The 12547-nt window shown below is 54.8% G+C and overlaps 2 long non-coding RNA genes across 2 annotated transcripts; both read right to left on the bottom strand.

The window, feature by feature from the left end:
- Nucleotides 1-3692: 3692 nt before the first annotated feature.
- LOC120363659 (uncharacterized) lies at nt 3693-7590 on the bottom strand. The gene is made up of 3 exons (XR_005579124.2): nt 7144-7590; nt 6403-6482; nt 3693-6020 (listed from the first exon to the last, which is right to left on the bottom strand). It is a non-coding gene; the product is annotated as an uncharacterized LOC120363659 (long non-coding RNA).
- Nucleotides 7591-9983: 2393 nt separating this feature from the next.
- On the bottom strand, nt 9984-12396 carry LOC141583888 (uncharacterized). Its single transcript, XR_012516726.1, has 3 exons — nt 11923-12396; nt 11164-11255; nt 9984-11056 (listed from the first exon to the last, which is right to left on the bottom strand). It is a non-coding gene; the product is annotated as an uncharacterized LOC141583888 (long non-coding RNA).
- Between the last annotated feature and the right edge of the window lie 151 nt (nt 12397-12547).

Genomic DNA, 12547 nt, shown 5'->3' with positions numbered 1-12547 from the left:
CCAGGCAGGCCCTCCCGCGTGTTCCCAGGAGAATGCCAGGCTGGAGCGAGGTGGGCAGCACTTCCGGGCTTTGCTCCTGCCCAGGCCCCATTTCTCCCTCTGAAAAATGGGGGAAATATTTTCCCTTCCTAACCACATTGGAAAGATAAGATAAGCAGCCGCCTGGGGAAGGTGGAACTTCCCGCACACGCAATTATTGGGCAAAATAAGCAGGTTCAGAGCCTGAGCTGTGGTGCTGCTCCAGCCACTGTGTGGACACAACACGTCCCAGCACTCAGCCCATGGAAACCGTGCCCGCCGCTGCACTGATGCCCCCTCCCTCTCACAGAGCCCTGATCCGGGCCATCCCGATGGCTGCAGCCCCTCTAGGCCTCCACGGCCCTGGTGCAAGGGGACCCTGCGCCCTACACCGGGCTTCCCCACTGGGATACCCTGTGCTGCCCTTGAGGCTGGCACTGTCCCTGGCAGGGGCCGTCCCATACCCAGTAGGATGCTGAGTGACACCCTGGACCTCCACCCACTAGACATTGGTAGCACTCAGTGTGACAACCACTTTACACCCAAACATGGCCAAAACCGCCCCCGATGACGACTAGTCTAGACTGTCCTTGTCACCCTTAGTCCTTCCCCAGACTGGGACATCTCACGACCAAGTCGTCGTCCCGCCCCACTCTCTACATCCAGCACCCAGCACCACACCTGCTGAGAGCTCAGGCAATGTTTCCTGATGGAATGGGAGCACGGGCCACACGCCTCATGGTGGCGGGGTGGGGGTTTCTCGAGAGTAGAGGGCCCCCGCATGCCAGGGCTATGCTGAGCAGGTACTGGGAGTCACTTGAGGCGGGATTGTAGGAGCCTCCGTCACACCGGCAGTGCACAAGTCCTTATCCCAGGAGGATTCAGCGACAGGCGATCCCAAGACCTCCCGGCTCACGGGTCACTGGCTCCTGGGTCCTCCCACCACCCTCTACACAGCACCACTGCCACCCACGTCCCCGGTGGGGAGCACGGAGGGTTGGGGGGACAGACACAGGGCAGTGGGCGAGTTCCATCCGGGTTTTGTGGGGCCTCCCTATAAAGAAAAGAATACAAACTTTATAACAACAATATTAGGTATGAGAGTGAATATTTTTTAGGATGAGGGGAAAAAAAGCTGCAAACATACAAAATCCAGAAAAGCAGCATTCTGTTTTTCTGAGGGGCCTGGCCCATCTCCACAATGCCTCCTCCTGCCTGCTCTGGCTGCTTGCTTTTCAGCCGTCTCATGGCGTGAGAACTTTACATCACCTGCTGTAGAAGGAACAGAAACATATTCGTTCTTCCCCCAGCACGGCCGATTGAAGTTTGTCCTTTCTCTCCTTTATGATCAGAACGCACAGAGCATGTGACTTAACACACGTGCCCACAGCTCTGCAGCACGGCAAAAAGTCTGCACAGGTCAAACAACGCGAGTTCTGACCAGGTCTATTACAAGATTCCTACTTGAAAAAGGTAACAGGAGCCGGGCGCGGTGGCTCAAGCCTGTAATCCCAGCACTTTGGGAGGCTGAGGCGGGTGGATCACGAGGTTGAGAGATCGAGACCATCCTAGTCAACATGGTGAAACCCCGTCTCTACTAAAAATACAAAAAAATTAGCTGGGCATGGTGGCACGTGCCTGTAATCCCAGCTACTCAGGAGGCTGAGGCAGGAGAATTGCCTGAACCCAGGAGGCGGAGGTTGTTGTGAGCCGAGATCACGCCATTGCACTCCAGCCTGGCTAACAAGAGCGAAACTCCGTCTCAAAAAAAAAAAAAAAAAAAAAAAAAAAAAAGAAAAAGGTAACAGGCCGGGCACGGTGGCGCACACCTGTCACTTTGGGAGGCCAAGGTGGGCGGATCCCTTGAGCCCAGGAGTTCAAGACCAGCCTGGCCAACATGGTGAGATCCTGTCTCTTCAAAAAAAAATTAGCTGGGTTTGTCATCCCAGCTACTCAGGAGGCTGAGGTGGGAGGATGGCTTGAGCCTGGCAGGTGGAGGCTGCAGTGAGCTGTGACTGCCCTACTGCACTGCAGCGTGGGCAACAGAGCAAGACACTTTATCCAGAAAGGAGGCAGCGATGCGGGTGCACATTTATGACCATACACGATGCATTATCAACAGGTCATTTCTGCTCCAGCAAGGCCGATGAGAGCCACATGCTCTGCTCACAATGGCACGCACCGGAGCACCATCGGAGGGTCTCCCGGGCGCCTGGGCTCCGTGTGTTTCAGACCTTGCTTCGCGTCCACCACACCCAGGCAGCACAGGGCACTGCAGGTGAGTTCGCAGCCCCACCATCTCCCCAGCACCCTCAGGCTGTGATGCCAAAGAAACCGTCTATGCCCAGGTCTTAATCCACAAAGGTGCCCGAGAGGGGTCCATGCTATTGAAAGGGAAGTCTAACAACACTCTTGAAACATTCGCTAGAAATGAGAGATGTGGCCGGACGGCAGGGGGAAGCCCCAGACGGACCAGGAGGCAGAAAAGAGTGAGGGGAAGGCCCAGGCCACAGCCTCCGCCGGTTTCCCTGGGAAAGCTGGGCAGAGCAGGGGAGACGGTTTGGGTCGGGCTGATTTGTCTGATTCTGGTGGGCTCTGGGCTGTTTCTTGTCGTCCAGTTCCCGGCCCAGGTTGACATCGGGCAGGGACATACCGGCTGGCAGGAGAGAAAATGAAGGAAGTGGTTGGGAGCACGGGCTCCGGGTGGCAGGGGGGTGTGAAGCAGCCCTGGCCGGCTCTGGACATCCCAGCAGCCAGCACCAGCCCCACCAAACAGCTTGGCCATCATCACGTCCGCAAGCAGTCAGACGCAGCGTCTAAGAAGGCACACACCAGGGACGAGGCCAGCAGGAAGGCCGGCGGGAGGAGGGGGAGCTGCGGTCTTTCTGCCTCTGCCTCCCTCCCCGCCCCGCACCCGAGAGTAAATTGTGTTGTTTTGCCAAAGCCACAAGAACGCTCAGGCGCCCAGAGAAAAGTTCACATACGAACACAGGAAAAAACGTGAGTCGTGTGACCACCTCCACAGAAGGGGTCACGTGGTCGGTAACGCCCACTTTCTGCTCTTAAGGAAAAGCTCAGCCCGCTGGGAAGAAAAGGCCCGTTGTGAAGCTGATGAAGGCCACCTACCAAAAAAGTCAGAGCGGCCAACAGAGCTAATAGGAAAATGTTGAAAGCTTTCTTCAGAGATTGGCAAGGGGCAAAGGCACCTGTTAGTGCCACTGCTGTTCAGTATCAGCCTGGATGTGGCAGAGTGCTTAGTGAGTTGGGTCAAGTTTATGAAGAAAATAAAACTGCCTTTATTCCCAGATGATATGGCTGTGTATGCAGAAGAGTCTAAATAATCCGCAGGGAAATTCTGAGGACTCAGAGGAGTTCAGCAAAGTTGTTAGGTTCAAAATGCATAGGCAAGATCCCACTTTACTGCTATATATTAGCAACACGGTTGGAAAAGTAAAATTTATAGAAAGGTTATAAGAGCATAAAATATCCAGAACTGAGAATAGTGTACAAGATCACCACACAGAAATGTTATTGGTAGGCACTGAAGATGGTCTAAATAAATGGAGATTTTCGGGGGCACGTCTGCCAGGAACTCTTGTCCAGCAAGAGGGTTCCAACCTGGATAGGGGTGTGCGGGGAAGACAAAGAATGATAGAAAGACGGGGTCTGGCGTACTGAGAAGACTATGCTTCACCAGCGAGTTTATTGTGCTCAGGGTCGACTTATATACACTTTTTTTGGTTACTTGCTTACATCAGCTAAATGCATAGTTTCGTGAGATAAGGGGAACAGAAAGTCTTAAAGTAGAAAAATAAGTTACAACATCATCAAAGGGGCACAATGGAAAGATCAGATATACAGTGGAACCGAGTAGGTGGGTCTCATTATTTTATACAATGAAAAGGTCAACTAGACAATCAAACTAAGCAGGTGACTCCGTATCTTAACAAGAAGTTAGTCATTACTTTCTTAGGAGATTAGTAAAAGTAATCACGTTTACTGAGAAGGAACTAAGTTAAAAGGCACAATGCGTCTTATGACCGCATGACCATCTGGCGATGGTCAGCTCGGATCCTCCTTCTGTTCCTGCTTTCCCATAGCTCGACTCCCCTCAACGGGAGACTCCATGTCGGGGCTCAAGCCCACTGTATCGTGTAGCCCAGTTTACGAGGGGCTTCACACGGGAGCGTTCCCCACAGGAGATACCATGTTCATGGATTAGAAGTCTCAAAAGGGACTCTTCCCAAATAATTAACTTGGGAATTAATTAATTTTTTCCATATTGATTTGTAGAACCAAAGAAATTGCTAACCAAATCCTAACCAGGTTTATGTGGAACTTAAAATACTTACTCTAAAATGTGTGTGTGTGTGTGTGTGTGTGTGTGTGTTTTACTTATTTGTATTTTGTTGTTGTTGTTGTTCTTATATTGAGACAGGGTCTCTCTATGTTGCCCAGGCTGGCCTCAAAGTCCTGGGTTCAAGCCATCTGCCCACCTCAGCCTCTCAAGGTGCTTGGATTATAGGCATGAGTCACCTCATCCAGCCTCAAATTTGTATGGAAATACAAATTCAATTGACAAATATTTGTTGCCTCTGCCTGGTCTAGGACCCGCATTCAGGGGAAGCCGCGTCACTGGGGTCCTGAGACGCTGTGATTTTTCAGACCCACAGAGGAGGCTGAGCAGAATCATTTCATTTCCCCTGCACGCGCCAAGGGCAGGGACTTTGCTGCTTGTCCCTGCCGGATATGCAGTTCGAGCTCAGATCTACTTAACAGCACATCAACGAACCTATGGCTTTATGGCAAATACCACAGAAACCACCTTAGGAATGGGCTGAGGGAGCCGTCAGCCCCCGAACAAATGAACTCATCTCTCTGAATCCTGATTTCCTCATCAGGAAAGTGGCAGGGCAGCCCCTCCTCACAGGACGCTCCCTGCAGGGCGCAGACACAGGCCACACTCCGCCCAGCAGCCCTGGGACCGCTCCCCGTGATGGACAGGACGCTCCCTGCAGGGCGCAGACACAGGCCACACTCCGCCCTGCAGCCCTGGGACCTCTTCCCCGTGATGGGAGGCCCCTGTTGAACTGCTCCCACCCACAGATGCCAGCGAAGTCGGGAAACAATGTGACCTTCCTGGAGCCCTGCAATGGCACTGTCGTCATCAGGAAAGGGGCCGGAGGCACGCACCTGGCCACTCGTGTCCTAAGTGAGAAAGGCGCTCTTCCCCGGCTTCGGTGGCTCACTGAGAGGAACACCTGAGGATGTGGCTGCTTAGCAGAGCAACTGAGCATGCAGGTGGGAGCCCCCGCCGGACCTGGCGACATTTCAGGAGACCTGCCAGGGACCTGAGCTTCTTCCACTGCACCAGGCCCTGACAGGGGACTGGGCTCAGAGCCCTGATTTTTTCTTTCTTATTTTTAGAGACAGGGTATTGCTCTGTCTCCCAGGCCAGAGCGTGGCGGTGAAACCGTACCTTGCTGCAGCCTCAATCTCCCAGGCTCAAATGATTCTCCTGCCTCAGCCTCCCAAGTAGCTGGAACCACAGGCATACGCCACCCTGCCAGCCTTATTTTTAAATATTTTTGATAGAGATGCCACCTCCCTGTGTTGCTCAGGCTGGTCTTGAACGCCTGGGCTCAAGCGTTCCTCACACCTCGGCCTCCTGAGTAGCTGGGACCACAAGCGTGCACCACCACACCGGGCCCCAGGGTCCCTTTTCAACTGCAACTCACAGTCTCCAAGTTAGACTCGCACAGAGAAGACCTAAATATGTGTGTCCTTGAGGGAGGCTGAGGAGCGGAGGACGAACTCTTATAAAACGTCAACCTTTTCCAAAATGTGTTTTCAGTAATTGCTGTTCTGCGCCAAGTTTGAGCCTGGTGGGAGTTTCATGTCGGAATTTCTAAGTAGGAGTTCTTAACAGACAAGTTAATCACCCTTGTGTAGGGTGAGGCGCTGAGCGATGATCTCTGTACCCAGGTAGGTGCTTCCTGGATCTGCAACCACAGAAGGGAAGTGGGGAGTGGGTGGGGGCTCATGAAGGACACTGCGGAGGAGCAGGGGGCAGGGGGAAGCAAGATCTCTGACGGTAGAAGGGAGTGGTCAGTACATCCCGACACACCCCCCTCATGGCCCCGCTATAAACACACACTACAGGGGAAAGGCGCCGGGCCAGCCACCATTCCCTCAGGACCACGATGCTGGCATCTGCAGAAACAGGGGTAGGGCTGTCTAGCCCGAGAGCCCTAGAGCCTTAGGAGGTGGTTTAGAGCTGACCTCCTCCTCCACCCTCTGCCCCAGCCCGCTTCCACAGCAGCAGGTCCCACCGGAGTCCCTCCCAGGCCTGCTCTGGATCCGAAGTGGGCGTGAGACACTCACCACCTATTCCTTTGCCTGACTGTCATCAGGGGCTTTGCGGTGCCTTATTTTAAGAAGAGGCAACATATTGTAGGACCAGGCTGGGAACAAGGGAGACATTCATCATGTATCCCTCCATTCATTTATCCATCCATCCATTCATTCATCATCTGTCCATTAGCATCCATTCTCCCACCTACCCACTCATCCACCCATTCATCCATCCACCTATACATCCATCCATCCATTCATCCATCACCTATTCATCCATCCATCCATTCATCCATCCATCCACCAGTCATTATCTATCCACCTACTCACCCATCCATCCACCTACCATTCATTATCCATTCATCCCTGTCCATCCATGTATCCACCCATCAATCCATTCATTACCCATCCACCCACCACTCATCCATCCATCCACCCCATCCATCTATTCACCTACCAATTATTGCGTTACCCATCCATCCCCATCCATTCACCCACCTACCCATCCACCTCTCCATTCATCATGAATCCCTTCCCATCCATCTACCCACCCACCCATCCATTCATCATCCATCTATCCCCATTCATCCACCCACCCACGCACCCAACCATCCACCCATCCACCCACCCCATCCACCCACCCATCCTACCAATTCATTCATTACCTATCCATCCCTATCCATCTATCCACCCACCATTCATCATCCGTCTCCATCCATGTATACCTACCCATCCATCTATCCGCCCCCACCCATCCGCCCATCCACGTACCCATCAACCATCTGCCTTCCCATCCAGCCACCCATCCATTCTTCATCCAGATGGACAAATCTTCATTGAGCACCAAGTCTGTGCTGGGCAACAGGAGATGAGATGCAGGAATCACAGTCTCTGCTCTGAGAGAACATGCTTTCCAGGGACAAGAAGGCGTGGACAGAAGCACCAGATGCAGATGGCAGGAAATGCTGGATCTGTGGTTCACATCCTGTCGGGGAAACAGGGCCTGGGGACACGGGTCTGATGACGAGAAGACCTGGGGGAACTGGCATATGCTGCTGAGAATGTTGGGTGCCAGCATACTAGCTGGGAGAGAAGAGGGAGCGGAGAGGACAGAACAGTGACATCAGTGAAAACGGGGAGGGATCAGTGGACTGTAAGCCCAGCCATTGAAAGAAAGTTTACGTGAGACTGGAGAAGTCAGCTGGAATCAGTCAGGAGTGTAAGAGTTAAAGAAAGAGGAAAGAAACACGAAAAGCAGCCTTGGGGCTGCATCTCTCCAGCGGAGGGGAAGTTATCTCAGGGCTGGCAGGCCCCTGGTTGGGGAGGGGGTTGGAGTGTTTCTGGTCCGAGATGTTATTTGTGGTTTATGGTCATGCTGACCTTAGCCATTAGGCTGATGCCCTTTGGATTTAGGCGGGTTTTGATCAAGGTGAACTTAAAATGACAGTGCTTGTCCAAGATGGTGATACTCCTGCTCTGTCCAGGAGGTCACAGCTGCTGAGTGGCCACCTGGACCTGTGCTCACAGAGGGAGAAGACTTTACGGTTATGGGCTACAACATCTTGGGTGTGGCCATGGGAGAGGAGGAGTGGGGTAGGTTTGAGGTCAAGACCATCAAAGGAGAGCAGGCCAGGGTTTTGGGGGGCTCACCCACCTGGAGATGGAAATAGAAATCACCAAGAACAGGAGTGCTGGAGAGAGTGCTGCAGTCCTTCAGGGACTGTGGGGGGCATTTCCAGTCACAGCAAAGGCAAGTGGATGCTCAGAGAGCCCACAGAAAAGAGTCAAACTCTGCAAAGTATTTGAAGAGATTTGTTCGGAAGCAAACATGAGTGGCATGGCCGGACGCAGCCCTCAGGAGGTCCTGAGAACGTGCGTGCAAGGTGGTCAGGGAGCAGCTTCGTTTTACACATTTTAGGGAGACATGAGCCGTCACTCTCACACATTTAAGAAATACATTGCCTCCGAAAAGCAGGACAGCTAGAAAGCCGGGGGTTGGGTGGGGGCGGTTTCTAGGCTGTAGGTAGATTTAAATATTTTCTGAGTAGAGTTGATTTAAAAACCTGCAATCAGCCAGGTGCGGTGGCTGTAATCCAAGCACTTTGGAGGCCAAGGCAGGCGGATCACCTGAGGTCCGAAGTTCAAGACCAGCCTGACCAACAGGGTGAGACCCCATGTTAAAAAATAAATAAAGAAATAAAAATAAAAACCTGGGATCAATAGAAAGAAAATGTTTGGGTTAAGATAAAGGATTGTGGAGACCAAAGTGCAGAAGAAGTCTTCAGGTAGCAAGCTTCCCACTTGTCTCCAGGCGATGGTGGCTTGCGGAGGCTCATCGCCCTAGGCCAAGTGCGACCTTCCCCACCCAGGAGGTCACGCCCTCCGCCACAACCCAGTGCCTGATTGCCGCCAGCAGCGAGAGGAGACACAAAATGGTCCTGGCCTCAAGGCAGAGACAACCGTGAGGTACGATGCTCCTGAGCTCCCCTCGCCCAACCAGGCGGACGCAGTCACAGCCTGGCTCAGCTCTCCGCCCCTGCTCTCTACCCCCACTCTCCTTTCCTAGGAGTAATTGCCCTACAATCACTTCCACAGGAATTCCATCTTGGCTCTGCTTCCAGGAAACCTGACCCAAGACAGAGGTTGCTGCAAGGGCAGAGGCCACAGGCATCCACACCAGCCTCCAGTCCTTCAGTCTGCGAAGGCCCCACACCCCGCTCCCAGCACTCCTCCAAGCCTCCTGGACCCTGGAGTCTGCAGGCCAGCACCTCGCTGGTGTCTTCCCTCGCCCTGGCCGCTGCCTGCTTCCTCTGCAAGTTTCCTCTCGCACCCTCATGCTAGCTGCCTCCAGAGCGCTCCATCCCCTTCTCACGTGCCCTCATGGAGGCCCCCAGACCTCCGTCTCCTCTCCCCTGGACCCCTCTGCCTCTGATTGCCACGTCTATGGAGTTAATGCCCCAGGAAGGCTCCACATCCATCCCACAGGGACCTGGACTCTCATCTCTCTCCCGAACGTGCTCTCCCTGGAGACCTGGCAGTGGAATTGGCCCTGCCCACCTTCTGGTCTCCCCGAGTGGAAACCTGGGCATCAGTCTGGACTCTGGTCTCCAAATTCTGTCCCTTCCACCTTCACATGGCCTCTCCATCTTCACCGCCTCGGTGTCTCTATCTCGTCCAGGTCACCTCTCCTCCGGCAGAGAGCACCAGCATTCCCACTGGTGTCTGTGCTTTTCCTCAAACGCCTCTGTGTAAATCTCACCTCAGGACCACTCTGTGGTCCCCACCGCTCCGGGTGGAATCGTCTTTCCAGTGGCGCTGCGGTCCCGTGGGGCTGCCCCCTCCCCACCACCGCCTCGTTTCTGCACCGAGCTCCAGCCAGACCACCTGCCTGCAGCCACCTGGCACTACCTGTTCCTGTGCTTCCTGCCTTTGCCTGCAAAGAACAAGTTTATTCAGTCCACACTCAAGGTCAGAAACAAACTGCTCTTTGGCTGTAGTGGCATGAAAGCCCCAAACAGTCAACGACAAGGCTGCATGCTTCTGAAGGCCAGCCAGTCAGGGACGGCCCCCCACTACAGTCAGGCCCAGGCAGCAAGGTGCTCCCACGCCTGAAGTCAGGCTAAACACTCCTGCTTCTGAAAGCTGGCCGGTCCTCGGTGCCAGGCTTCCCAAGAGACTTGATTTGTTTTGCTCTGAGAGATGGTCCTATAGCACAGCTCCCTTCGCTGCAGTAAGCAAGACGCTCCGCTTCAGCGCCGGCCAGCCTCACAATCCATCCCCACCAAGGCTGAGGGTCCTGCCTCTGAGCTCCTCTAGGACCACGTCTGTCTCTGTTCACACACCTTCCCCTCACCACTTACAGACATGGGCTGGCATGGGGGGTGCTGGGTGCAGGGGTGAATAATGAACATTCAGCCCTAGAGGAGCCCAAGAGCACTCCTCAGCTGGAGTCCCTGCCGCGCGCCTGGCACCTGCACTGCCTACATTAACCACTGTGATATTTTCAAAGAGACGAGTCTGAAATGTATAATGCCCGCACGGGAGTGTATGAAACATGGACAATGCAAAGATGAGGAAAAATGCAGGCCTGTGTGCCCACCACCTAGTGAGGAAAACCGCCTGGACAGCACTCTAGAAACCCTTGCATCCTTCCTCCTCCCCCAGCCCAGACGTCTCCGCCTTCGCCCGGCCCCTGCCTTTCTTTAGTTTCATGGCCTGTGTACGAGCCTCGCGTACAATACTGTTTAGTTATCTGGGAAACTGGGCTGTGTAAGAAAAAGGCTCCTAGGACCCCACACCACTGTAAGATGCAGGATCCCAGAAGACTCTCCTCCTCCCAGTCCGGCTTCCGTTTCCTGTGGGTTTATAATGGCCCTTTCTGGAGACACTGGGGGCAGGCTTCACAGAGCCAGAACATTTGCAGTGAGGACCACGTTCATTCCAGATGACCAACAGGAACATGCTTACAGGGGGATGGGCCGGTTTGGACTGTCTCCTTCTAAGCCCACCAAGACCCACCTGTAGCTCTCAGGAGTGGGGTCGGAGCAAAACATGTATGTGGGGTAGAACGGGTACCCTCTGACTTTAGGCCCCAGGAGATGGAGAGAAGAGCAGGAGCCAGAGAACGCACGGGGAAGACAGTCACAGGTGAGCGTCTAGGCCAGGTTCACCTGGGCAGTCGGTCCTGAGGTGTGAAAACAAGGGATGAGAGCCACGACTGCATTTGCTCTGTCTCTGGAGTCACGTTGCGAGGTCATTCTCCCTCTGCCACCCTCCTGGGGGTTCCTTTACCTCCTCTCCCCCATACATCCCATTTGGGGAACGTGTGCTTCCAGCTAAGATGCAGTAACAGGCTGAATTTGCCCTCTTGCCTGAAGCAACAGCTGGAAAAAATAAATGAAAAGATGGCTCTGAAAATCCTAGAAAAGCAGCAAAGGACAGCAGCAGATCACCTTGATTCCAGGCCCCTGAAATCTTCTCTGGAACAACGTAAGATACAATTTAAAAGTAAATTAGGGTAGGCCCAGTGGCCTGCAACTGTAATCCCAGCATTTTGGGGGGCCAAGACAGGAGGGTTGCTTGAGCCCAGGAGTTCGAGAACAGACTGGGCAACACAGGGAGACCTAATTTCTACGAAAAATTTAAAGAATTAGCTGGGCGTGGTGGCTGTAACCTGTAGTCCCTACGCAGGAGGCTGAGGCGGGAGGATCGCTTTAGCCCGGGAGGTCGAGGCTGCATCGAACCATGATCGTGCCACTGCACTCCAGCCTAGATGACAGAGACCCTGTTCCCACTCCCTCGAAGGCAATGAATCAACATTAATTTCTCCCAAGATGCCCAGGCTCTCTTCGCCCACTTCGTCATCGCTCCTCCATTTGGAAAGTTCTCCCTCTCCAGGCAAAATCCCGCCCGTCCTCGGAGGCCTTTTCAGATCGTTCTTGCCAGAAGAGCCCCCTTGTCCCTTTTCTGAGCCCGAAGCGGCCCAGCTGCCGTCTGTCTCCCTCCTTTCCCTTGATTCCCGCGCTACCTCCAGGGCACTGCCCAACTCACTGGCCAAGCCCCCAACGAGCGGACTAGGCTGACTTTGGCTCTGGGGTTTCCCAGGGTGTCGCGGGCTGGGGGACAGCGCGCGAACTCCGGCAGTGTAGCAGGCGCGAGAGGTGGCGCGTCGCACGCGCGCGAGGCAAGGGGCTCCGGGACGCGGATGTCCCTGGGACCACCCGGCCTGCGCCCACCCGCGACCGGGCGCTCCTCGGCGTCAGGCCGGGGCCGCCGTCCTAACCCCGCGACGGCCAGGAGCGCGCAAGGCCCGGCGTCAGCGCGCGCGAAGCCCGAGCGTGATCAGGCTCAGCCAGACGCGGCGTGGTTCCTGGGCTTTCCGCTCTTTCTGCGGGGCAGAGGGGGCAACAGGCCTAGAGTCGTGCGGGTTCCGGGCTCCGGGCTCCGGGCTCTGAGCGAGGCCTGGTACTTGCTCCCGCCTGGTCACCCACATTCTCCAGTGTATCCCCAGCCCGACTCTGCAGCCTCGGGCCGCGCCGTGGTTGCCCGGGAAACGCACGCGCCTGCGCAGGGATTCCTGGGCGCTGGAGTCCGCTGGCGGCCTCACCGCGGCCGGCCGCTCACGGGAGAACTACAATTCCCGGGAGGCCGCGCGGCGAACGGGGCGGGGAGGTGG

This window comes from Saimiri boliviensis, chromosome 3, assembly GCF_048565385.1.
Source record: "Saimiri boliviensis isolate mSaiBol1 chromosome 3, mSaiBol1.pri, whole genome shotgun sequence".
In the NCBI taxonomy this organism is placed as follows: Eukaryota; Metazoa; Chordata; class Mammalia; order Primates; family Cebidae; genus Saimiri; species Saimiri boliviensis.
Note: the sequence above shows the minus strand (reverse complement) of the source record. Positions and strands in the feature narration are given on the sequence as shown.